Source organism: Wyeomyia smithii, chromosome 1, assembly GCF_029784165.1.
Source record: "Wyeomyia smithii strain HCP4-BCI-WySm-NY-G18 chromosome 1, ASM2978416v1, whole genome shotgun sequence".
Classification (NCBI taxonomy): domain Eukaryota; kingdom Metazoa; phylum Arthropoda; class Insecta; order Diptera; family Culicidae; genus Wyeomyia; species Wyeomyia smithii.
Genome location: NC_073694.1, coordinates 203,158,946 through 203,185,474, shown reverse-complemented (window position 1 = coordinate 203,185,474; position 26,529 = coordinate 203,158,946). Strand labels below are relative to the sequence as shown.

The following is a 26,529-nucleotide window of genomic DNA, read 5'->3' as shown; positions in this document are numbered from 1 at the left end:
TGTTGTTTAAACATTTTCCAAAATATATGATTGTTTGATATAAAATGGAGAAATTCAAAACTGATTTCGTAAAAATGATATATCTCGAGATTGGCTCATATTACCTCGGAGTGATAGTTGTTTCTTAGGCGTCGTACACAAATTACGTAACGCTAAAAATCTAGATTTCAGACTCCCTCCCCTCCTATGTAACGATAGGTAACGTTCGACATAACTCCCTCCACCCCTAAAACTATGTAACGCTGATCAGCCTGACCCCCCTCCGGAATTTTCAATTTCGAGCAAACATCACAGTTACGTAACTGTCTCTACTACACCCCCCCCCCTCCCCCCTACATAACAATAAGTAACGCTGACTCAACCCCCCTCCCGCCTCCCTTCATGCGTTAGGTATTTTGTGTACGACGCCTTACGTGAAATTTTTCAAGGAACAGGATCAAAATGAAAGAGGCAGCATTTGCCGAAGAATGTAAATTTAGTTTTCAAATACAAAAATAATCCATCGGGCAACACTTCCGGACAAAAATTATATTTTTTCTGGATTCCTTGGTTTATTTCCTTAAAACTCATTTATCAGTATTTTACGGATGTCTTACGTCTTTGAATTGTAGGAAAAAGGAAAAAGAGATTTTAAACAAAAAATGCCTGACTTCGCAACAAAAAGGGGGTCTCACAGAGCGGGGGGTATTCCAATCGACATCAAAATTGGATTTTTTTTAAAGTGAACCTAGATGAATAAATCCCCCAACTTTGAGTCAAATCAGTGATGGTCGATGCCAAGTTAATGCTTTTTCGTGGTCACTTCGTATGGAATAACTCATATGCATGTATCAAAATGCGGAAAAATGCGATTTTGTGATGCTTATTATCGTACTATTGAAAAATGAACGCATGTTCAGACTAATGAAAGCTGAAACAAGACATTCTTCCCTAGTACAGTACAGTACACAAATTATTTGTTGTTTTACTTGCTCTGGTCCGCAAAGGACCACCTACCGGAAGTTTAACTTTCAGTAGTTACGTGAAAAAGTTAGCATGCAGAAATTTATTTTTTCAATGTAATCGATCTATCACGTCTCGTTTACTGTCATCCATTCGGCCACTGCTAATAGCTCGGAGTATACCGATAGCGTGTCTGTCTGTCTGTCTGTCTGTCTGTCTGTCTGTCTGTCTGTCTGTCTGTCTGTCTGTCTGTCTGTCTGTCTGTCTGTCTGTCTGTCTGTCTGTCTGTCTGTCTGTCTGTCTGTCTGTCTGTCTGTCTGTCTGTCTGTCTGTCTGTCTGTCTGTCTGTCTGTCTGTCTGTCTGTCTGTCTGTCTGTCTGTCTGTCTGTCTGTCTGTCTGTCTGTCTGTCTGTCTGTCTGTCTGTCTGTCTGTCTGTCTGTCTGTCTGTCTGTCTGTCTGTCTGTCTGTCTGTCTGTCTGTCTGTCTGTCTGTCTGTCTGTCTGTCTGTCTGTCTGTCTGTCTGTCTGTCTGTCTGTCTGTCTGTCTGTCTGTCTGTCTGTCTGTCTGTCTGTCTGTCTGTCTGTCTGTCTGTCTGTCTGTCTGTCTGTCTGTCTGTCTGTCTGTCTGTCTGTCTGTCTGTCTGTCTGTCTGTCTGTCTGTCTGTCTGTCTGTCTGTCTGTCTGTCTGTCTGTCTGTCTGTCTGTCTGTCTGTCTGTCTGTCTGTCTGTCTGTCTGTCTGTCTGTCTGTCTGTCTGTCTGTCTGTCTGTCTGTCTGTCTGTCTGTCTGTCTGTCTGTCTGTCTGTCTGTCTGTCTGTCTGTCTGTCTGTCTGTCTGTCTGTCTGTCTGTCTGTCTGTCTGTCTGTCTGTCTGTCTGTCTGTCTGTCTGTCTGTCTGTCTGTCTGTCTGTCTGTCTGTCTGTCTGTCTGTCTGTCTGTCTGTCTGTCTGTCTGTCTGTCTGTCTGTCTGTCTGTCTGTCTGTCTGTCTGTCTGTCTGTCTGTCTGTCTGTCTGTCTGTCTGTCTGTCTGTCTGTCTGTCTGTCTGTCTGTCTGTCTGTCTGTCTGTCTGTCTGTCTGTCTGTCTGTCTGTCTGTCTGTCTGTCTGTCTGTCTGTCTGTCTGTCTGTCTGTCTGTCTGTCTGTCTGTCTGTCTGTCTGTCTGTCTGTCTGTCTGTCTGTCTGTCTGTCTGTCTGTCTGTCTGTCTGTCTGTCTGTCTGTCTGTCTGTCTGTCTGTCTGTCTGTCTGTCTGTCTGTCTGTCTGTCTGTCTGTCTGTCTGTCTGTCTCTCTGTCTGTCTGTCTGTCTGTCTGTCTGTCTGTCTGTCATAAAAAAATGAAAAGCATATATGAAAAATAGGTAAAAATTTCAGTGCACGAATAGAAATAACTGAAATAATGTCAAGAAAGTACGAAAAAGGTCACTTAAAGTTCGAATATGGGACATGAAAATGTCAAAAAAAATTCTATAATATTGATATCAAAAGAGGTATAAAATGTTATAAAATCACATTCGGATTCTTGAAAAATAAGGCCAACAATTTAAAAAAATTTATAACGCATTATAAGACTGTCCAAAGAGGTCATGAATGTCAACAAAATCAAGTATGGATAAAAAAGCAGATAATAAACAAAATTGATGAAGAAAATCATTAAAACAGAACTGGCGCAAATAGCAAAAAAACTATTTTAAAAACGATAAAATAAACCCAAAAGTCAGGTAAACCTAAAAAATAACAACAAGATTGAAAATGTTTTAGAAGAAGTATCATGCCGAAAGGTGAAATATGTAAGAAAAGATAATAAAAGGTTTCAAAATTCAAACCTGGTGAAAAATAATTTTTCTTTTATTTTTAACTTGCTTCCTGTTCTACTTATCTTTGTGTTATTTTACATCTATTCAATTCAATATTTAATACATTTAAAGCCTAAAAACTAAAAAAAAAAGAAGCAATCGAAATACAAAGTGTGGATTTTTTTCCTAATCTTTATTCAATCTGTTTCAAATATTATCAACTGTGAAAATTTCATAGCTTTTATTGTCAATCGTATTATTTGTCCTATCAATGAATATCATGGTTACTTGGATTGCAATTAACTAAATTTGATCCAGCTTCACATTGACCATTGTTACCCAATTTACCCATTTTTAATGTATTCTATTGAATTTAAAGCTGAATTTGGGTCTTAAACAACTTTACCTTTTATTCAAGATTGTAAATATTCTGTCGATCTCGGAATTGCCCAATGTTATACGCAGTATTATTGTCTGTTAGTTTGCTAAACAAGAAGCTATCATCCACAATGTTGTTGTATAGTATGCAATCTCAACTAGAATCTATCATTAATTTAAAATTCTGTTTGCTAACACTGCAGTAAAATAAATTATGCAAACTAAATTAAAAAACAAACATTAACTGCCATCGATTAACAGTATCCACCAATTGAAGCGATCTTCCATGACACGTGTTGCTTCCAAAGTGTCCACCAAAACTGTAACCAAAATGCAGTAAACAAACAAAAAAAACTCGAACTCATTTCATGCATAAATAATCACACCACACCGCTGCTGGGAACACTCTCCATGCGCGTAATTAAAAGATATTTTTCATAAAACCCATTTCCGCCTCCCCAGTTCGGTGATCAAGGGGGCAGACACAGCTCAGCAAGTAAAAGGCCGCCATCGCCGAACAGCTGGCTGGCTGGCTGGCTGCGAAAGTAAAATATCCGCTAGGAATGTATCGATTTTCTTTCAGCTTCAACATTTTAAATGTTGTACAATTTTCAGCAACTTCCAGCTCAGTAAGAGCTCCAACAACAGCAGCAACATCACCGGTACGTGTGAACAGAGAAAAGCTTCGGCAGTACGACTTCATGTCCTCAGGGATACAATCGGACAGGACACAGGGGAACCGAAGACGTGCAGGGTTGTTACCATTGCTCCCAGATGATATTACCTAACTGCCAACACTGCTTTCCACATACCACAACTCTACCAGCGCTCTCCCGCCTTACGTTAGTTAGTAGCCGGTACGAGTCAGCATGTGAGATTCATAATTCATAACTCATAAATTCTGATGATTCCTCGTGCTACTCAAATATTTATCTAAGAACCAAGACTGCCGTAGCAGAACACCAACCTTTCTTGTTTAAAATTTTAGAACGCTTCTAGTCTTCTGCTTCTGCTTCACTTTGCAGTCAGTTTACCCGGTTGCTACTGGTTTCAGTCACAGTCACAGATTGCTTAGCGGTGTAGCGAGATTTTATCACTTCGCGTCTAACGTCAGCCAGCGGTTAACCAGCCTTACACGCTAATTGCAACCGTATTCATAACCACAAATGAAACGACAAACCCCACCAGGTGTAAAGCACCATGCGCCCGCTTTCAACCGCTTACTAGATCAAGGCCAACATTCACCAAATGTGCACCAACAGTTTCGCGCGCGCTCGCCTCCTCTTCGCTCAACACACACGCACACGCTCTGCGACAATAATACAAAATTTCGCCTGCGGCTGTCAGCTGTCGGAAAAATACGGAACAAATCTCGCGTTCGCACGCACTGTGGTCGTTTCCTCGCAAACGCTTATATCACACTAAGCGCGAAAGGAAACTTGATAAAACATCCTGCTTCGCGTCCTAGCTGGGCAGTTCCATTCAGGACGACAGCGCCATCGTCGTCGGGTGAAGTTTTTTTGGGGGAAAGTTCCGAGAGCGCACCTGCTCTCAAACAAGTTTTCCGGCTCTTGCTCATTTTTGCTCTCACTCTCTCGCGTTCCCAACGCAAAACGACAACATCAGCAACAGCTCATTCACAACCGGGATGCACTTTCACCCTCTACCGCAATCTAGCGGCTGACGGAAACAGAGGCGGAGCCACACTAGCAGTTTGCAGCACACCAATGAACAAATGCACGGTTGAATGGAACGTAAGCGCTAGGATATCTTCTCAGCCATTTTGTTTCCGCCATTAAGATCAGCTGATTGTTTAACAACAATCGCCGCTTGATTTTTTAAATAATCAACCGGAGAAATTAAATTCTTTTGAGCTGCCCCCACTTTTGTTTATCTTTTCCAAACACGGCGCCACTGGCGAAAAACAAAACACGTGCCAACCGTAGCATAGAGAACTCTCACACAGCTGAGGCAGCCGGCCGCAGCAGGCTGGAAGAGTTTGGATTTCCTCGCCGCCACCCACCGTCAACTCTACCGAGAGGATGATCGGCGAACTGCGGAATGAGCAATACGGTAGACCGATACCAAAACAAACTCCATCACTAGCGCAAACCTCGTAAAATTGCTCCTTTTGCGTGTCCTATCCGTATTGCAACCATAAACTTTAACTGTTCTGGAAAGCGGTATTAAAGCTCAAACGGGAGGGAAAAAAAAGTTCGAAACAATTTGTATCGTCCGGTCCCCCGTCCCGGGAGATTTCGTCCTCTCGCGTTCGTTGTGTTGAACTCTCGCGCGGACGGCGTCAGACAGACAGACAGCAAGCCTGCTTGGTTGGTCGTCCAGTTCAATTACAGCCTGCTATTCACTACAACGCTCGTCATCACACACCGTTTTCGCCTGGATCCGACGGATCGCAGCAAGTCACGGATTGCACCATACATCACGAAGCACCGGAAGTTAGAGTCGCCATTGGGGAATGTGTGCAAATACGGATATCGCGCTGCGAGGCACCGACGGTTCGGTGTTCGTCGGCGGATGACCGGTAAATTTTTGTGTGTCCCTCCGGAGCGAATGCTATTCTCGGATCAAGCGCAAGGTGATGAAGTGATGATGGTGCAGTTTTTCGGTCTTACGAGTGGACAGGCCCGCTGCACCGTTTGTTGGGAAAATGCAATGAAAGTGTGAAATTTACAGTGAAACAGCAAATTCAAAATTATGAGCGTTAGGACAGTGCTTTGTTGTGTGTGCGAGGAAATGTCCACTGTAGCGAGGGGGGCGCTTGCTTGTTCCGGACCGTTTCGTGCTGATTACGTTCGTATATAGCAGGCTATGATGACTGACACCGGTAACGCAGCGAAAGCGACAATTTTGTCATGGCAAAGGTGATTAGTTTGCTTTTAAATGAGAACCACATAGCAAAGAAATTTGCAATTAGAATATGTGGACCAATTTCATAAGAAAAATTGCATTTGAAAAAAACGAGCATTTCAAAATATATTTAAATCTGTTTTAAAGCGAGGTGTTCCATCAGCGATTATTTAAACGCCACAGGAATAGCTCCACGAAAATCATGATAATTGTCATATTTATGTTTTGTTTGTAAAACTCGAACAAATTTCAATATATCTTTTAACTTAAACTGCTACAAATTAAACTAAATATTGAATTGTAAACTTCGGCTGTGCTGAGAAAACTACTGCTGAAAATGGAATATTGTTTTTTTCCTTGTTATTATTAGAGGCTAGAATTATTTCGCAGTTTTTTTTTTTTTTTTGACGTAGAATTACGTCTTACGGCAACATGTCCGCTTTCAAATGCTCAAGACTTTGTCAGTTTTAAACCTTTGTTCTTACAGCAATTGATTGGAAATCGAATGCGAAACTTGCGATTATGTAACGCAAACTTTGTACTATTGGAAAATTTCAAGCCTTATTAAACGCATATTTCAACCAATCAGAACTGAAAACAAAGCCATATATCAGGCGAAACCCTCAGTGTTAATCTAAATCAGGTCTCGAGGTACGATGCTAGCCTAACAAGCCAGTCGTCGTAGATTCAACTCTCGGCTCGGAAGAGACTGTTAGTGTCGGTAGGATCGTAGCGCTAGCCTCGCAATTGTCCTGTACCAAGTACCTACTCCTACCAAGTACTTCATATCAGCCATCGGTTAAACAACAGAAATAAACCATATGCGGGGGTGGCAGACAAATTTAACTACTTCACAATCAAATGGTTCTGGGGCACTAAATGGTAGCATTTGTTTTAACTTAATTAAAAATCGATTTGCCTAAATGGTGTAGTTGCACGAAATTGGCTCAATCACAGATATTTTAATTCTAATAACAATTCTATTTTAGGGATCTTAAAATAAATGTAGAAATGCGGTCACGCATTTCATAATATGAAAGGTAAGTAAATTCAACATTGCTTCAAAGCGTGTTGGTGGCCCTGAGATGGGCCAATTACAATTTGTGCTTGGCAAAAGGAATGTAACAATTTACTTCGAGCTAGAGTATTTCGTAACAGCTTTAGTCAACTTCAGCATCGAACCCAGCGTGCTTGGCTAGCTCTTCTAGCAACAGCAAATGTTTGGAAGTCTGACCTTGGCTGGTTTCCATCTTGTTGACGGTTATACAGTTGACGAAAGACGAAAGACGAATGTACTTTGCGCACAATGTTCGTCTGTATTTCTACAAACCGTAGTGCAGTCCATCCTCTTTTCCGAACTTCCTCATTTTACCACTTACGTCGCTCCGTCTGCTTGATACGTTAGTGCTCTCCGTAGGTATTTAAGATAGTCACACGGGTAAATAATCATCATACGGTTAGCAGTTTTATTCATCGTCACATCGCTATTTCATTCAATTGCAAATGCAAGTTATGTTGTCTGTTCGTGACAGAGAAAACAAAGTCAAGGAAAAGATAAAGTTCCATTCGTCGCGTGCTGGGCTTTATTTCATTGTAAGTCGAATTTAATGTCTGCTACATAATGGAAATTATGCGCGTTGGTGTTGGAGTGCTGGCGATTTGACGACTGTTATGGAGTGTCTTACTTGGGCTTCAAATGGTGAGTCGACAGCTTGGAAGGAGCGTCAAGCTTAGCTCCGGTCCTCACAAGCTCCTATCTCACGCCTCCACGAGTCATATGATACAATAGACTACCAGTTAAAACATGGACACAACTGGTTGGCGTTGCCTGGGCAATGTCGTCATCCGACAATAGCTAAGTGAGGAGTTGCGACGCGATCGTTGGCGTTATCTCGGCGGTAGAGGAAATGCTTCGCCAACCCGAGCGTCTGTCCACCAAGATGGTGCGGCTCAAAACAGCGTCTGATCTCCATGTTAGGAGCGGCTGATCAACGTCGTGGTGTCAGCGTGGGACTCTAATCAGAGCTGACACGATGGTCCTCCGGCGAGACAGGGGGTTGGGGAAGGCCCAACAAGCCGCCCCGAAAAACAACAAATGTTGCAAATATCGAAGAAGTCAATACGGATCGGAACAATCGGCACAGACCTAGGCGACGAAATAAGGACTACGATTGGAAACTCGGTACATGGAACTGCAGATCGTTAGGCTTTCACGGCTGCGACAGGATCATATATGATGAACTAAATCCACGCAACTTCGAAATCGTAGCACTGCAGGAACTTTGCTGGTCGGGACAGAAGGTATGGAAAAGCGGACATCGAGAGGCCACCTTTTATCAGAGCTGTGCCCCGCGGTATGGTAGTCAGAAGTACCTTCTTCCCCCGCAAAGACATCCACAAAGCCACCTGGAGATCACCTGACTTACAAGTGGAGAACCAAATCGACCACGTTCTAATCGATGGTAAATTCTTCTCTGACGTCATCAACGTTCGCACCTACCGCAGTGCGAATATTGATTCGGACCATTACCTTGTTGCAGTATGCATGCGCTCAAAACTTTCGACGGTGCGAAACACGCGTCAAAGTCGCCCACCGCGACCAAACATCGGGCAACTACGGGACGCCGAGGTTGCACGGGAGTACGCGCAGCAGCTGGAAGCAGCATTACCAACGGAAGAGCAGCTTGGCGCAGCTACTCTTGAAGATGGCTGAAGGGACATTCGATCAGCCATAGGTAGTACTGCTGTAGCGGCGCTTGGTACTATGGCTCCGAACAGGAGAAACGACTGGTTTGACGACGAGTGCAAACAGTTAGTGGAAGAGAAGAATGCAGCACGAGCGAGAATGCTGCAACACCAAACGAGGGCGAACGTGGAGCGCTACCGACGCGCACGGAACAGGAAAAACTCGGTCTTACGGAAGAAGAAGCGCCAGGAGGAAGATCGAGATCGCGAGGCGATGGAGGCGCTGTACCGTGCGAATGACACACGAAAGTTCTACGAGAAGCGGAACTGTTCCCGCAAAGGCTATGTGCCACAAGCCGACATGTGCAGGGACCTGGGCGGCAACCTTCTCACGGACAAGTGTGAGGTGATTGACAGGTGGAAGCAGTACTACGATGAGCACCTTAATGGCGATTTAGCAGAGGACGACGACGGAATGGTGGTAGATCTGACCAACTCCCCAGCGAGCTGTTAAAACACGGTGGTGAATCACTGGCTAAGGCGCTACACTGGGTTACTGCCAAGATTTGGGAGGAGGAGGTAGTACCGGAGGAGTGGATGGAGGGTACAGTGTGCCCCATCTACAAAAAAGGCCACAAGTTGGATTGCTGCAACTACCGCGCAATCACGTTGCAGAACGCCGCCTACAAGGTACTCTCTCAAATTCTGTGCCGTCGACTATCACCGTTTGCAAGGGAATTCGTGGGGCAATACCAAGCGGGATTTATGGGTGCCCGCGCCACCACGGACCAAATATTCGCGGTACGGCAGGTCCTACAGAAGTGCCGTGAGTATAACGTGCCCACACATCACTTGTTCATCGATTTTAAATCGGCATACGACACAATCGTTCGAGACCAGCTATGGCAGATTATGCACGGTTTCGGCTTTCCGGATAAGCTGACACGGTTGGTCAAGTCTACGATGGATCGGGTGATGTGCGTAGTTCGAGTTTCGGGGACACTCTCGAGTCCCTTCGAATCTCGAAGAGGGTTACGGCAAGGTGATGGATTATCGTGCTTGCTATTCAACATCGCTTTGGAAGGTGTGATACGTAGGGCTGGTATTGACACGAGTGGCACGATTTTTAGAAGGTCTGTTCAGCTCTTTGGCTTCGCCGATGACATTGATATTGTAGCACGAACCCTTGAAAAGATGACGGAGACGTACATCATACTGAAGGCTGAAGCTGGACGAATTGGACTGGCCATAAACGCATCGAAGACCAAGTACATGAGAGGAAGAGCTTCCAGAGAAGACAGTGTCAACCTCCCACCACGAATTCATGTTAGCGGTGATGAAATCGAGGTGGTAGACGAGTTTGTGTACCTGGGCTCACTGGTGACTGCTGACAACGACACCAGCAGAGAAATTCGTCGACGCCTTATGACAGGAAATCGTGCCTACTTTGGACTCCGGAGGACACTCCGCTCGAATAAAATCCGCCGCCGCACGAAGTTAACCATCTACAAAACACTGATCAGGCCGGTAGTCCTCTACGGCCACGAAACCTGGACTATGCTCGTGGAGGACCAACGCGCCCTTGGGGTTTTCGAACGAAAGCTGTTGCGTACCATCTGTGGTGGAGTGCAGATGGAAGATGGATCATGGCGGAGGCGGATGAACCACGAGTTGCATCAGCTGCTGGGAGAACCACTCATCGTTCAAACGGCGAAAATCGGGAGACTACGGTGGGCTGGGCATGTCGTTAGGATGTCAGACGACAACCCGGTGAAAATGGTTCTTGATAACAACCCGACTGGGCCTCCGCAGACGACATAGCTGGCGAGCTGCAGCCATGGACCGAGTTGAATGGAGACGACTTCTTCGAACAGCAAGGGACACTTCGGCCTGGAGCTGATTGGTAAGTATGGTAAGTATGGAGTGTCTTACTGCAGAAAACCGAAAATCATCCCGCTTCATCTGCAGCTGGCTATGTCGAAATTCTACGTCAACTTGTGGTTGTGTCTTATAAACAACCTCTTCAACTATTTACAATGGTTTATTATGGAAATGTTATTACACAGGAGTTACTCAATTTCGAAAAAAGTCGTAATTTGTGGATGACGCCTATCCGGACGTAGTTACTTGGAATCTATCCGCTTGGAGTAGCTATCGATGGAATGGAAGATATTGAAGGTGGCAATTTGATATTCCGGAATCTTATTGACGTTCATTAATTTGTATCTGGTCTGGTATCTGGTCGAATGCTGCTAATGGCGCCATACCCAAGCAGCGTTCTGTAATTTGTGAGAACTGGTGCTGATGTATAGCCGATTAGCTTCTCTAGAACTTTTCGGCTAAGGATTCCCGGTACCATTATATCCTTAAGCAATCTGTCCTCCGTAGACATCCTATCACAGCAATCCACAGAGAACAGACATTCATATTCATGTTAAGAAATTTGAAAATCGTGTGTAAAAATTTGGATCAAAATACGTTAATACACTAACGACATCTGTCACCAGTTGCACTGCATGAACATTGTCGTATCGATATTTTATCGATATCAGTACTAGGTTTGTAAGTGACTCGAGCGCCACATAGCGGGAGCATTACCACTTACTGGTAAAGGACGGTTGCAAGTTTTTACACATCTTTTGAAAATAAGATAAACGTCTGTTCTCTGGGATTGGACCGTTCTCAAGTACTGTACGTAGGGTTCGCCGTCGGATTGAACGTTTCACCAAACTTTATCTTTATCAGCTCCGGGTCTTGCTTCTGCTCTGATATGGCTATGACTGAGGCACAGGATTAACCATTTTCGTCGAGCGTTGTTGAAGGTCTGTTTACTTTATTTCTATCGTAAATATAAAAACATTAACGTTTTAAGAACATCCTTCATTAAGACCCAAATACACACACGGTGTAAGGACGCCTTCTCTATACAAATTAGAAGGCGAGATCGCGCTTTACGTTGTGACGCCTTCTGACCAAAGCCATTCAGTTTCGCCTTTCACTTGACGGCCTTCCGAGAAGACACACGTGCCTCCCACACGGTGATTTTTTTTTTGCATCGCCTTTTATTGGCGAAGGCGCTGGCAACGTCATTATGTATCATTTTCCGGCTACTGATAATTCGAGTTTTGACCGAGAAGTGTTGTTTTGACTTAAACTACGAACAGTCTCAAACTTCGAACACTTTAACATGAAAATCACATTATTATTGGTAGAGTAATTAAAAGTATGATTACTATATACCATTTCGTTCCTAGGAATATCCTCCACCCGGTGATGTAGTGCTCTTCACTGTAGGGCCACTTCCAGGGAATCAGCAGGCGTTGAAAGAAGTGACAGATAGTGTATTTATCTCTTAGTGATTACATTGAAGTGTTCCGATTTTGAATCATAGCCGAGTTCCAAATTCTCGTCAATTTCATAAACAAAACATGTTTGAATCTATATGGCCCTTAATTGCCACAACAAACAAATAGCCAACATGTTAAACCTTCAAGATCAACGGGAAAACTCATTTTTCGTTGATTTTTTAGTGCAAGAAGTAACACGGTAGCTCACGAAATGTCATGCAATATGGTGTGTTGTTTTATTTTTTCCGCCAACAGACATGAAACATAACAACAATTAATTGGATGGCATGACGAAAAGTAGGTGTGCACACGACGGAGCTTAAGACTGCGCGATTGCGCCTTCCGTGTAGACGAGCGGAAGGCGGGAAATGCTAGAAGACGCATTGGAAGGTTTCAAGAAGGTATTGATAATTTTTGCCAGAAAAGCGTTGTCACGCCGTGTGCGTACTCGGACCTTCAGTGCGTTTTTGTTTACCCAACAACCGGCATCACAACGACGCTACTTCGTATTGAATTTAGTGTGTACGAATATGTTGTAAAGCCCTGTTTAGAGTTCCAAGCGAAGTTAAAATCTCATGTTAAGTTTGTTAAGTTTTTCACCTGCATGAAAAACATAGGGGAACTGCTCCATTATTTATCTCATTAAGCCGATATTCATGAAGAATGCACGGATTAAACACCGAATTTTCACGTAAACAGAATACGCTTACGTACTCTTATGGAATCGTTCAGCATTGTATATTTAGTAAACTTAGCTAGATTTATCCTGAATTTTGTAAAACAAACCATTTTTCACAACGCTCCCATATCTATCTCAAAACATAAATCACTGCTCAATTATTCATCTCACGACGCCCCCATATTCATCACACTGTTAATCATGAATGAATCACATTATGATGAATGAACGTAGCCGTAGCCCATCGTAGTAGGTTACCAAGATATCCGCTGTAGTTGTTTACTTGCAAATATGGTAACTTAGGTAACCACTGCAGTGCACAGTGGTTTAAAATAGCAATGTCGCGAACTTAATTCTATAGTACCTAAGTGCTTTACTTTAGGACTATAGTGTCTTCGGAGCAATTGTTTTTATTAAAATTGCCCATATGATGGTGCTATGCAACAATAGTCATAGCCTACTATGCAAAAAATAAAATTTCCAACTTTTTTGTTTCTGCATGAAACTAAAAGTTGTCTTCGGCAAATTTTGTAGATAATAAGATAATGTAGAGGTTCATTACAAACAACTTTGCTAACAAGACTTTTGCTCCATATACTGTAGATTTTGAAAGAACTTAAGTTTCGTGTGACTATGTCCGTAAAATCTTCTAACTTTTTGGTTTGATTTTTTTTTTTTTATAAACACTCTGTTCTAGAGAATTCTAGGCCTTTTTTTTCCTCATCTATAGTTTATTTGACACGGCACAAATACAATTCAATGTTTAACGGCGCCAATTATATCTGGTAGCTTACTTTCTAAAGTATCTTAATAACTAAAAGCAAATTTTTTTATCCTCGCTGCCGACTACGAGCTGAAACTAAATCTAACTTAAGCTAGAATGTTTTGCATGAAAAGCACTGATTTGTTGTTTGATGGTTTTCCATCGCCATAGGTAAGCAGCATATTGAATATGTTCCGCTGCTGGGCCAAGATATTACGGACTGGCATATTGGGTTGTCTCCCTCGGGGCCTGAGAGTATCGTGCGGGTCTAGTTGCTGTTTCCGGATCCGGATAACGTGTTCTTGTCGTTTGGTTGGATGTAGGCGGAAGGGGATAGGACTAAACTGGGGCGTGGATGGATTTCAGGAAAACGTATATAAGGGACATGTAGGATAGGTCACGGCTCGCCAAGACATCACGAACAGGAACAGCCGGCTGCCTACCTTCGGCCTGCAGGGAAGCTACTAATCTAGACCTGGCGTCACGGTGTACAGGGCATGACCAAACAACGTGCTCTATGTCGTGATAACCTTCACACACTCACATATGCAATCATATATACATATACAAAATGTCCAAACCCGTGTTACTATGAAGATACCTCGTTCCGCTGAAGGAAAAGTACCCAAAACTACGAAAACGTTTAACGCTCTTCCTCAAAATTGTGACGAGTCGGACGAGTAACTCTTCCACCATTTTTTAGTACTAACCTGAAGCTTCAAAATGGCGGTGAGTGTGTACTTCCGGGCGTCCCCCTTTTTCTCTAATCCACAGATGAAAATAGTGTAAATTTTTGTTAATATTGCTTTTATCTTTTGAACCAAAAGGTATTTTAGCATAGTGTCTTCATGGAATTTTTAAAACATGATAAGGCCTAGAATTCTCTAGAACAGTGTGTTTATAAAAAAAATCAAACCAAAAAGTTAGAAGATTTTACGGACATAGTCACACGAAACTTAAGTTCTTTCAAAATCAACAGTGTATAGAGCAAAAGTCTTGTTAGCAAAGTTGTTTGTAATGAAATTATCTACAACTTTGCCGAAGACAACTTTTAGTTTCATGCAGAAACAAAAAAGTGGAGAGGTTGTTTATAAGAAACGACCGCAAGGTTAACGTAGAATTACGACAGCCTGTCTTATGTCAATATTCTTTTGCAATAGCTTTGGAAATACACTCGATTAGGGTTAATCATTTTAGTGGTGTGAAGCGATATATTTTTCCGTATATGTTTCGTATTTTATTTTTGCTTTAATGGAATGGAATGGGATAACTGGAAAAATAAGTGTGACTAAATTATTTTCAGTTATACCATTCTACAACGTTCGAAAAAAAATACATCTCATTCATCCTGGCTCAGAGCGATCATTCGATAAGCTCCACCTTTATTTTTAGTTTTCAAGTTTTTCCTCAGTTTCGTAGCACGGATGTACGAAAATGATTTTTTGTGGACATTCTGTCATGAAGGCAACAAAATAACATGTATTGTGTCGTGTTGCGCGGCTTGGAAGGAAAAAATGTTTCCTTCTCCGTGTCGCATGGAAGCAGATTATTGCGTGTTTGATACTGCCGACGGTAGACATTAGTATGAAGGTGGAAATTCTTCTGTGATGTCGAGCAATAACCGTCTTCTTCAAGACGTTACATCCATGTTAATGAAGTGTTATGAATTTTCTAAAACGGACTCATCACCGTGAGCAGAACTTGCTGAACTTTTCTGTTTGAAATCGGATTTGTTTTGCATATACCGCTTGTGATGCACAGTATCAATGAATCGTAATATACATCACACTTCTGCGCAATTGCAGCAGCATCAAACTGCAATCAAAGTTGCAGTTTAGTAATAACCATTCATTATGCTGTTCCAAATACATTTAGTAGCCTTGAAAAAGGCTGGTTGCTGCAGTTGCAAATTTCATTCAATTATCGCATAAATGCTTCATGGTCCAGAAAGCGCGCGATATCCGCTCTGACATAGATTTTTCGCACGTTGTGGAATGGGATAGCTGGAAAAATTATTTCCAGTTATACCATTCTACAACGTTCGAAAAAAGAAAATCACAGGAAGGTTGTATGCAAAGCCACGACCGCAAGGTTGAAGTAGAATACTTTTACAAGAAAGATAACCCGGCTACTTGCGTGTCAGTTATTTTTTCTAGTAAATAAACGTTGACCGTTCATTGGCAGTATTGTAATTTCTTTTTGTTTGATATTTTGAATGAAGTTCATTGAATATTTTTAAATTTTGTGCAAATGAGAATTTGAAGTGCTGCCGAATGTAATATGCACATTTAATACGACATCATTAAACGGGAACGGAACAAAGGCTACGGTTATGCAGAACGCGAATGCCGGCGCGATGCGATTCGCCTTACCGTGGTGAAATGTACAGCTCTTTTTAAGGCGAAGTAGAGTTATACATTTCAACAGATTTCGTCTTGCCGAATCGCATCGCGCCGTTATTTGCGTTCTGCATGACCGTAGCCAAACACTAAGCGACGCAAACACGTAATAATAGTCAGAGTATGCATGTAGATGAAGATAATTAACTTTGGATTATAGCGCAAAACGAGAAAATATTAACTCTTCATTTGTGTTCTTCAAATTTCAGTTGTTCAATTTAATATCCGATGAAATGTCTGTTTATTATCTGATGAAGCTCTTATATAGGCCAAATGATGCATTCCCAATTTACTAGGTCCATAACTCTGCCGACCGTGCTTGGGAAAGCGCGGTATAGCGACAAATCAGAGGTCGACTTTTGTGTTTTGACAAGGCTTAAGAATTTTCAATAGTACAATAGTTCGAATGATAAAATTGCAATTTCATGCATTTGATAGGAATCTTAGAAGATTTTCTAATCGATTGCTGCAAAAACGAAGGAAATCCATCGAAAACTAACCGATTTATTAGCATTTGAAATTTTTTCACTTTTTTCAGTTTTAGATTTTCATTTCATATCCCTATGTAGCCATACTTCCTGAGAGAAGTATTCTAGTTCAAAATTGAATCTTCATTAATTCATTTGTTGTCCTTATAAGGACAGTTGTTCAATTTATCATAGGATGTAGTGTTTATCTTACATCTCTGTGTTACCTTGATAGTGAGGACTAAGGTGAACGGTCAACACAATAAGAGAGGTGTTTTCACATTGAAAACTAGACACGGCTTTACTGGAGAAAGTGTTGGCAAATGCATCTACCGCTAATACCGCCGCTATCATACGAAAGCGCGTCCTTTCATGTGGGGAATATTACAACGAAAAATGACGCGCGTCTAAGCATAACCCGAACTGTTTTGCCGTGCTGCTCCCATTTACTTCCACATCGGCCTCAGGGAAGTACCGGCTGCATCTGCATCTACCGCTGAGGCACTTTACTGCTATTGGTACCAAAAGCTATTAACTCTTCAAATAAGTGTTTTATTTGTTCTCAAAAGAACAATTGTTCAATTAAAAATCGGATTCACGCAATCGCATCTCTGCAATCGACAATAATATTCTTCTGAACAAAATGATACAACTTTCCCATTAGGCCTCTGCCATAATAGACGCAAAAAGCGACGCGAACCGATTCGCTCGGCTGTAGGTTAATGTACAGCCATCAGTAGAGCTGTACATTAACCTACGACCGAGCGAATCGTTTCGCGACGCTTTTCGCGTCTACTATGGCAGAAGCCTTAGAGAAAGTTACTGGCTGATGTATTCACTTCATGCAAGCCTGCTGCTGATGCTTCCCGCTACCACACTAAAACAGCATTTTAGTGAAGGGAGTGTCGTTGCATCAGCTGACCCTGCTACTATCGATGCTGATATACCCGCTGCAACAGCTACGCTATGCATAGCCATGCCACAGTTGTGGCCGCTACCTGGCCCAGCTGCTATCGATGCTGAGATCCGCTGAAACTGCTACGCTTATCCGCAGCCATGCCACAGTTGTGGCCGCTATCCGCTATCGATGGTACTGCTTCCGCTGCTGCTAAGGGAGGACTGCTGTTGTCGCCGTTCAGAATTATTATGAGCGGCTTCGACTAAAACAGGCTCTTATATAGGGATGAAAATAGGAATGAATTATTTTTCGTACGTGGTGGAATGATATAACTTGAAAAATATGTGTGACTTCATTCTGGCTCAGAGCGATCATTTGATAAGCTCCACCTCTTTTTTCAGTTTCTAAAGTTTTTCCTCAGTTTCGTAGCACGTTTGTACAAAAATGATTTCTTGTGGACACTCTGTCGAGCCGGACCGATAGCACACTCATTGAAGCAACAAAATAACATGTTTTGTGTCGTGTTGCGCAGCTTGGTTGAAGAAAATGTTCCCGTCCCCGTGTCGTATGAAAGCAGATTATTGCGTGCTTGACATTGCCGATGGTAGACATGAGTATGAAGGTGGAAATTCAGCTGAGGTATCAAAATATAACCGTTTTAATTTAAGACGTTGTTATAGGTTTACTATATGCTAACCTCATCATAAAAAGGCTTTTCCCAAAACTGAAGAAAATTGGCCACAAATCTACTTAAACAACTTCTGTGTATTTTCCTTCCTTCTTCATCCCGTCCCGCTCTAATCTCCTATGCTTTTCATTCCCTGTCAACTTTTGTCGCCGGGCATTTCGCGCTCCGTGCGACCCCACGTTGCTTAATCTAGCTCACTTGACTGCCATCCGGTCTTCGCGGCGTCCGTCCAGCAACACCAGTCCGCCACCGCTCCCAGCTGACAATCTTCAAAGCCGTTCCAGTCCTTCCCGTGCCGACTTGCACGTTTCCGAACAGTCCGTTCGAATCCGACGCCGCCGAAACTTGGAACACCGCACCACAGCACAAAAACAGGAAAAAGAAACAGGAAAAAAGAGCCCTGTGCACAAATCACCACGTGAGTACAGGTGTCTTCTCATCCATTTATGATTTTTGTTACCTCTCTGGAGGGCCTTTCTTGGTTTTCTCTCTTTAATGCCTCAGCGGGATTTTGTCCGTTGTTGGCTTGATCGTTCGCCGGCTCTTCAAGAAGTAACTCCGTCCGCGGTTGACTCGCGATGTGCACCCGACGACTTCTCACACAAAAAGAAATTCTCGATCGAGTTGACTGTCTCTCGTTTGACAGTTCGTTTTATTCCTCATAAGCCGTGCTGCCTGTTTCCTGTCATTTTTTAGCAGCGTCGCTTTGGTTAGAGACTGGCGGACTGTCGGTGGCTATCAAAATTCAACTGCTTCAAAGTAGTGTGGTTTCTGGTGGCATATTGCGTGTGCCTTCGACTACTGCGACTTCATTGCTCTGCTTCATGTGTACGGTACTTATATTTATTCTAACTGTAACAACGTGTTGCATTTCTGTTATCTGCTACCATCCAGCACGAGAACAAATCGTCAGTTGAATTCAATACTGGCACAACTCAAAATTTTGCAGTTTTGAGTCATTGATGGCAAACGATGCCAAATACTATAAAGTTTCATCTCACAAAGACCCGTTTTAAAATTCACAATATTTCCAGAAATTTAAGTAGATGTGCCTTCATTGCCTTAATCTAAAATATCCCTAAAAAGGGAGAAAAATGAGGTTACAATTCTTATAACATGCTTATTAGATGCACATGATAGACCCAAACAAATTCAATAAAAATGGGAAGTCTTTAAATTTGAATTTTTCACGAAAATGAAAAAAGAAATTTTTGACGCAAATTTTCAAACGAGTTTTTCTCGAAACTATGAATTTTGAGTGGTGCCAGTATTGAATTCAACTGACGAAATATAAATTATTACCGGTCCTTCTCAGGGCCACCAGCACGTTCTTGAGGCAATGTTGAATTTTTCCTCGCTTGCAAATGCTGAAATTTGCGGTTTTCCGTCTATTACACATGATGAAAAATCTTAACTACTTCAATCACATAATTGTGGAGCACCAAAAGGTGCTATGATATTTGACAACAGTAACAAACTGGCAAGTTTGTTCAATTATCATCATTTCGGATAATCATGTGCCGATGATTCAAGTTCTCCCGTTTTCTTCAGTAGAATTGCTTGCCATTTCCAATAATTCTGCAGCCACCGAAAACTCCATAACAGCCGCCAGATAGTCAGGTGCTTAAGTATCAATGGCCCAGCGCGATCAGCCAGAAATTGAAACCGAGCTTTTCTTTCTTCTTCACGATCAGCAACCAACGTCCGTGTAGTATCGGCACAATCATGGAATGAATTACACATAAAACACAAAGCGCGCATTCTTAGTCAACTAGGTATATTCTGTCGACCTTGTTAGGGAAAGAAGCATTGTGCGACCAATCAGAGGTCGACATTTGCGTTTCGACAAGGCTTAACAATTTTCAATAGTACAATCGTTCGAACAATCAGATTACAACTTTCTGCATTTGGACGGGTGCTTGGTTGATTTTCCAATCGATTACTGCAAAAATAACGAAAATCGGTTGGAAACTGACTGAGCTTAAAACGGTTGAAAATGGACAATTTTTGTGACGCTCTCGATGTTTTTGGTTTTTGAAATTGGATCCCTGTAATGAAATTGGTCCCCTGTATATGTTGCCGTAAGACGTTATTCTACGTCAAAAGTTGGAAATTTTATGTTTTGCATAGTAGGCTATGGCTATTGTTGCATAGCACCATCATGTGTGCAATTTCAATTCAAACAATTGCTTCGAAGACACTATAGTCCTAAATTAAAGCACTTAGGCACTATAGAATCAAGTTCGCGACATTGCTATTTTAAACCACTGTGCAGTGCTGTCCATTTATGTCAATTATGTCGGCATAATACAACATTTTCAGTATATTTTTTTCGTATTAACAGAAACTGATTTGGCAACTTTTGATTTTCTTCAAGGCAGTGAAAACAGATGAAAATACATGTGGTTGAAATTTAGAAATTGTAGAAATTCATTTCATATATTTCTGCTAATTCAAGCTTGTTTTTGGAAATTTGAGGTGAACATTTCAAAGATTAAAGTATTCTTAGTGTAGTGAGTGTTTTTGTTTAGTAATGAACACAAAAAATGATCCGCTAGTGTTGCAAAAAACTTTGGTTGGCTGCTAAACGAGTCCCGTTGCTGCCGTATAGAACGATGCGCGTATTTTGTTTTCTAAGGTAGGTGATTGAATTAAATGAGTTTTCGAGTGCAGATGTTCGACTATTAAATCAAATTTAGTACTTTTAAGTGAGTTTTTGAGGATTATACTTTATGAGGAATCTAAAGTGAACTAAGAAGAATCCATTCCATGGATTAGCAGATTGATTTAGTTAGAAAATATGCGTTTTTTCCTGTTTTCACTTGTGTTTTCATGTTGTATGAGATAAATATATGGACTGAGATGAATAATGGAGCAGCTCCCCTAAATTGTCGAAATTCCACTTCGCTTAGAACTGTCAACAAATTCGATCCAGCGAAAAATTGTACTCTCCGCAGAAGAAATGTGTTACAGGAGGTATATTTCAAACTTAATTTAGAACGAATTCAAAAGTGGAAATAAGCTCATACTACAATATTTACTTCCGACATTCAGCAACGGTATATCGTTCGCGTGTTTCACGCTAAACCGTATCCACTCCTTGCGCACTTTTGAATCTTTTGGAAATCGATATAAGTGGTGATTCAAATGGAATCTCTTACCACACCCATATTTGTACGCTTTGCACTTTGAATGTTCACTTGAATCTTCTAGATAATAACAGGTGAAATCATAAATAAACCATAAATCGGAACAACAAAAACATGTTGTTCAGCAACACTGCCAAAATCAAAACAGTAAGCCTAAATATAAATTTTAACGCACCCGATGAGTTCACCTAACAATACTCAGAGGGAGAGATATGCGAAGAGAATGTTGTGAGCCAAACGAACAAGAAAGGTAACAAATTGAAAGGTGTTGCAATCAAGTGAAATTGAAGATATGTTTATTTTCACATGTTTTTCATGTTTTATTGCTAAACAAATAATTGAGGATGCTCCAAAATTGGTTTATCACAGTGATTTTCAACTGGTGGTTCCCAAACCGTTTGTATGATCAACAAAATAATGATCAATTATGCTAAAAGTATATAGAATTAAACATAAACATAAAACTCAACACCTTCACGGTTTTCGTGATGCATTTTATTATTCCTCATGATTTCCACCGTCACCATCAGTTATACGAGTCGAATGAAAAAGTTAGTCAACATTGCGTTTTGAGAAGAGATCTGGCACCTCTGACACGTGAAACCTAGTTGCCAAATTAACGGTTTTGACGTGGGACTACGTCTTTCTTCACTATACTAAGGTACATTCTGTGAAAACTGGATTGAACATGTAACGTTTTTGGTTGGCGGAATGGAAGATTTTAAATGCTAATAGCGCTCAAACAATTATTACGATTTCAATAGTTAATATACCGTTGAAAAGCTAAAATATACAAGATTTGAATAACATGATAATTTTAGTTACCATTTTCTTATTACTCCGTAAAAATTGCGGAAAAGTTTGAAGGTCGAATATCCACATACATTTTTCATACGATTGGTATATTTCCCTAACGCAGACTTCAAAAACATAGACGAAATGATTTCACGCATTCAGTCATTGGCTAGCAATGCCAGCCAATTGGCATCGAATTCATCACCCAACGTAAGCAACGAAGGAAGAAAGCAGAGATGCTTCTGCGTGATTGGTTCTTCCCCCAATCACCCAAATTCCCCACACTGAGTGACGCTATAAAAGGACATTCCTTGTTGAGAGCAGCGTTGCCAGGTATCCAGATTTAGCTGGATTATCCAGATTTTTGAACATGTATCCAGGTAGACAGCTTTGATGTCCAATTATCCAGATTTTTCATGGATGATCCAGATTTTATCCAGATTTTATTTTCTCTGTTCCGCAAAAAGGTCATCACTTCAATTTTGACGCAAAATTTTGCAATTTTGTCACCTCAAATTTTGCGTACCCCAAGACTTTTATTCGAAAAATTAACCTTTCACCCCACGAAATGACTGCCAGATTTTTTCCAGATTTTTATTTTGCCTTTTCCAGATTTTTGAAAAAATGACCTGGCAACGCTGGTTGAGAGAAGGTTATCATCATCAGAGTTCGTATTGTACAAGCGACACGTTCGGACGTGTTTTTCGCCTGCTAAGTTACGCGCTTTGTTTCTATGGAAATCGACGAGACGCTGCACCCTGCGCCTAACAATTCCTCCACTAGCTCAAAGCACAAACGGAAGAAAACCGATCCGGTCTGAAGAAAAATGCCTTCAGCACTTTGACAGAGGTCCTCAAAGTTGATCAGAAGAAATCATCATCTCCAGTGGTCTGCGCTCCGGAAAACAACCCTGGAAAACGGAAACAACCACCACTGGTGGTAAAAAACGTTGAATTTGCTACCTTTCTCGGGAAAATGGATCAGTGTGACGCTCAACCGACGTACAAAATCACCCGATTCGGCACTAAAATTAATTGCTCATCTGCTGAGGAATTTGACAAGGTGCAAAGTTATCTGAAGCAGTGTGCGTTTGAATATTATACGCACGACAAACCGAATGAAAAACCCTATCGGGTTGTGCTTCGTGGCCTTCCCCTGGTGAACCCACAAGAGATTCTGGATCATCTAAAGAAGGAACATAACATCACCGCTGTTGCGGCCTACATCATCAGACGGAAAGGCGATTGCGCAAATCTGGACGAGTCCTTCTACTTGGTGCACTTTCACAAAGGATACACTAACCTCAAGAAGCTGAATGAGATTAAAAGTATCTCGCAAATCATAGTGCGTTGGGAAGCATACCGCAACAAACGTGCAGACGTGACACAGTGTATGAATTGTCTACATCACGGACACGGGACTCGCAATTGTCACCTGAACAGCAGATGCAATATTTGTGGTGAACCTCATGCTTCGGAAAACTGCAAGAAGAAAGATGCTTCAGCGAAACGGTGTGCCAACTGTAACGGATCCCATGCTGCAACCGATCGAAACTGCCCCAAACGAGCAGAATACATCCGGATTCGCCAACAAGTGACAACTAAAAACCAGCCGGGTCGCAAGGAGAATAAAAAGAGTCAACCTGTTCCTGAACTGACCACCTCGAATTTCCCTGCATTACCGAACAAGAGCACTTCCACCGTAACGAGACCTGTGGGCAATCCGTCCACACCAAACGCCTGGTCCAATCAATTGCAGAAGCAAGAACCCCGCATCGATCCTCGCACTAGAGCAGGTTTGAATGATCTCCCTCCGGAATTCTCTCGTGCCGAGTGTAGTGAAAACATGCTCTACGGTTCGGAAGAACTGTGGTCCATTTACAACGAGTTCTGCGATCGCCTGAAGCAGTGCAAGACCAAATCGGACCAAGTTAAGGTCCTTGGCTACATGGTTTGCAAATATGGGGTCTACTAAGGCCTGCCGCATTCGCATCGCCAACTGGAACGCTCGCTCTATAAGGGCGAAAAAGATTGAATTGATTAATTTTCTCGCTCAAAAAAATGTCGACGTAGGAGTGATCTCGGAAACCAGGCTCAACCCAAGAATAAACTTCTCACTTCCAACCCACACCATTATCCGGTTAGACCGCTCCAACTCCAGTGGTGGCGGTGTGGCCGTTATAATAAGAGAAAACATCCGCTATCAAATCCTGCCCCATCCTAAAACCAAAGTCATCGAGGCAATCGAAGTTAAAATTTTTGCTCGTCACGGATTTGTCACATTGTTTGCAGTCTACATCCCTCGGCAGTGCTCGGATTGCAACGATACCTCCAAATTCTTTACAGAAGATCTACAAAAACTAACCGACAACAGGCGAGGCTTCATTGTTGCCGGTGATCTTAACGCTCGCCATACTCAGTGGCGAAACAACTTCTGCAACAAAAACGGTAACCTTCTGGCAGACCATCTCAGTTCAGGTACGTGCACCATCCACTTCCCAGATGAACCAACGTTCATCTCCCCAGCTGGAAACACCTCCACTCTAGACATTTTTCTGTCTGATCTGGCCTTATCGAAACCTGTAACCCATCAAGAACTGAGCTCCGACCACTATCCAGTGGTGTGCGAACTTGATTTCAGCCCTGCACTGGCGCAGGCTACAACAATACGTGATTACCACCGAGTGAACTGGATTGCCTTCAGCCGCATGGTAGATGCACGTCTTCCTAATGTAGTGAATCTATCAACTACTCTGAATATCGACAACGCATTAAACGTCTTCGAAGAAGCCGTGCACACAGCCGAGGAATCCTGCATCCGCAATGTTCAGGTGAGGAGGAAATTTACGCTGATTGACTCCGATACCCGGCGATTAATCCAGAAAAGAAACACTGTCAGAAGGCAATTCCAACGCTCCGGATGCCTAATGAAAAAACATGAACTCTCTCGTCTCAATGTTCTTATTGCGGAAAGAATGTTGTTTATACGAAACCAACAGTTCTCGAACGAAATTGAACGTATGAAAGACCACTCGAAACCGTTTTGGAAGGTAGCTAAAATCCTGAAGAAAAAACCAACTAAAGTTCCACCATTGAAGGATGATACTGGAGGTATCCTAGTTTCCCCATCAGAGAAAGTGGATGCCATAGCCAACAAACTGGTTCAAGCTCACAACATCGGTACAGGGATGAGCAGCCCCCATGAAATTGCAGTGCAGAACACAATTAGTCAGCTAGAGGAGCAGCTCAACGATGTTCCATTTACTGGTCAAATATCGGAGAACGAGGTACGTGCTGCAGTCAAACGTGGTAAAAACATGAAAGCCCCTGGGAACGACGGCATCGTAAATCTGATCCTGAAAAAGCTCTCTGGTAAAGCTTACCGTTTTTTGGCAGCAATTTTCCAAAAATGTTTCCAGCTCAACTACTTTCCTTCTGTATGGAAAACTGGGAAAATCATCCCAATATTAAAACCTGGAAAAGATCCGACCAGCCCAGCGAGCTACAGGCCTATAACACTGCTCTCGGCTATAAGCAAAGTCTTCGAGCGTTTAATCCTGCATCGTATGATGGAACACATCGAGGAACACCAAGTCATTGTGCCGGAACAATTTGGATTTCGGAAGGGTCATTCTACTGTCCACCAACTGATCCGAGTGGAGAACATTATCCAGCGGAACAAAACACTTTCCACCAACACAGCCATTGTTTTTCTGGATGTGGAAAAAGCGTTCGACAACGTGTGGCACGATGGACTCGTCCACAAACTGGTGCAAGCAAACTTCCCACAATACCTCACGAAAATGGTAAGAAATTATCTTGCTAACAGAACTTTTCGGGTGCATCTTCTAGGAGCTTTCTCAGAACTCAAACCGGTCTCAGCTGGGGTACTCCAAGGTAGCATCTTGGGCCCCATACTATACAACATTTTCACTTCCGATGTACCACAACTTCCTGGTGACTGCAAACTGGCCCTGTATGCAGACGATAGTGCGATAATTGCTAGCGGTCGTAATTCAGCAACCTACTGTGCAAGGCTTCAAAAAGGTGTAACGGCGTATGTTTCCTACCTTAAAAGCTGGAAAATAAAGTAAACGAAAATAAAAGTCAAGCCATTCTATTCCGACATCGATTGTCAGCAAAACTGCTTCCAGACCGTCAGACACGAGTGAACGGATGTACCGTTGAATGGGCGAACGAAGCCGGCTATCTTGGCATCACAATTGACAACAAACAAATATACAAATCTCACACAGACAAGCTGAAATGCAGGTGCATTGGATTATTAAAGTCCCTCTATCCGTTTGTATCTCGACGATCCAAGCTTTCACTCAAGAATAAATTGGCAGTGTTCAAGGCAATTATCGCTCCAGTGATAAATTACGCTATGCCTGTGTGGGGAACCTGTGCAGAAACACATAGAAGAAAACTTCAAGTAATCCAAAACAAGCTGCTGAGAACAATATTGAATGTCCCATATGATACGAGAACCACCGAGCTACATCGCACCGCAGGATGTAAGACGATCAACGAACGAATTGAGGAATCGATACAGGACTTCGTTATGAGTGCGACACACTCGGAACACCCGCTCATCCGAGCGCTGGTTAGTTAGATTTTGAAATTTTAGTTTAAGTAGGTTATAAAATTAAAACAACACTGATTTGGTAGTATCAAACAATC

The 26,529-nt window shown here is 42.2% G+C and overlaps 2 protein-coding genes across 2 annotated transcripts in view; one reads left to right on the top strand and one right to left on the bottom strand.

The window, feature by feature from the left end:
• Window positions 1-4,540, bottom strand: part of LOC129723978 (nucleolysin TIAR) — a 1,146,678-nt gene extending 1,142,138 nt beyond the window's left edge. The window contains exon 1 of the mRNA XM_055678526.1: window positions 4,077-4,540. The gene's annotated coding sequence lies outside the window, so the exon portion shown is untranslated. The remainder of the gene's footprint in view (window positions 1-4,076) is intronic.
• A 1,427-nt stretch (window positions 4,541-5,967) lies between these two features.
• The window catches only part of LOC129724017 (tubulin beta chain-like), an 81,062-nt gene continuing 60,500 nt past the window's right edge, over window positions 5,968-26,529 (top strand). The window contains exon 1 of the transcript XR_008727865.1: window positions 5,968-5,991. The gene's annotated coding sequence lies outside the window, so the exon portion shown is untranslated. The remainder of the gene's footprint in view (window positions 5,992-26,529) is intronic.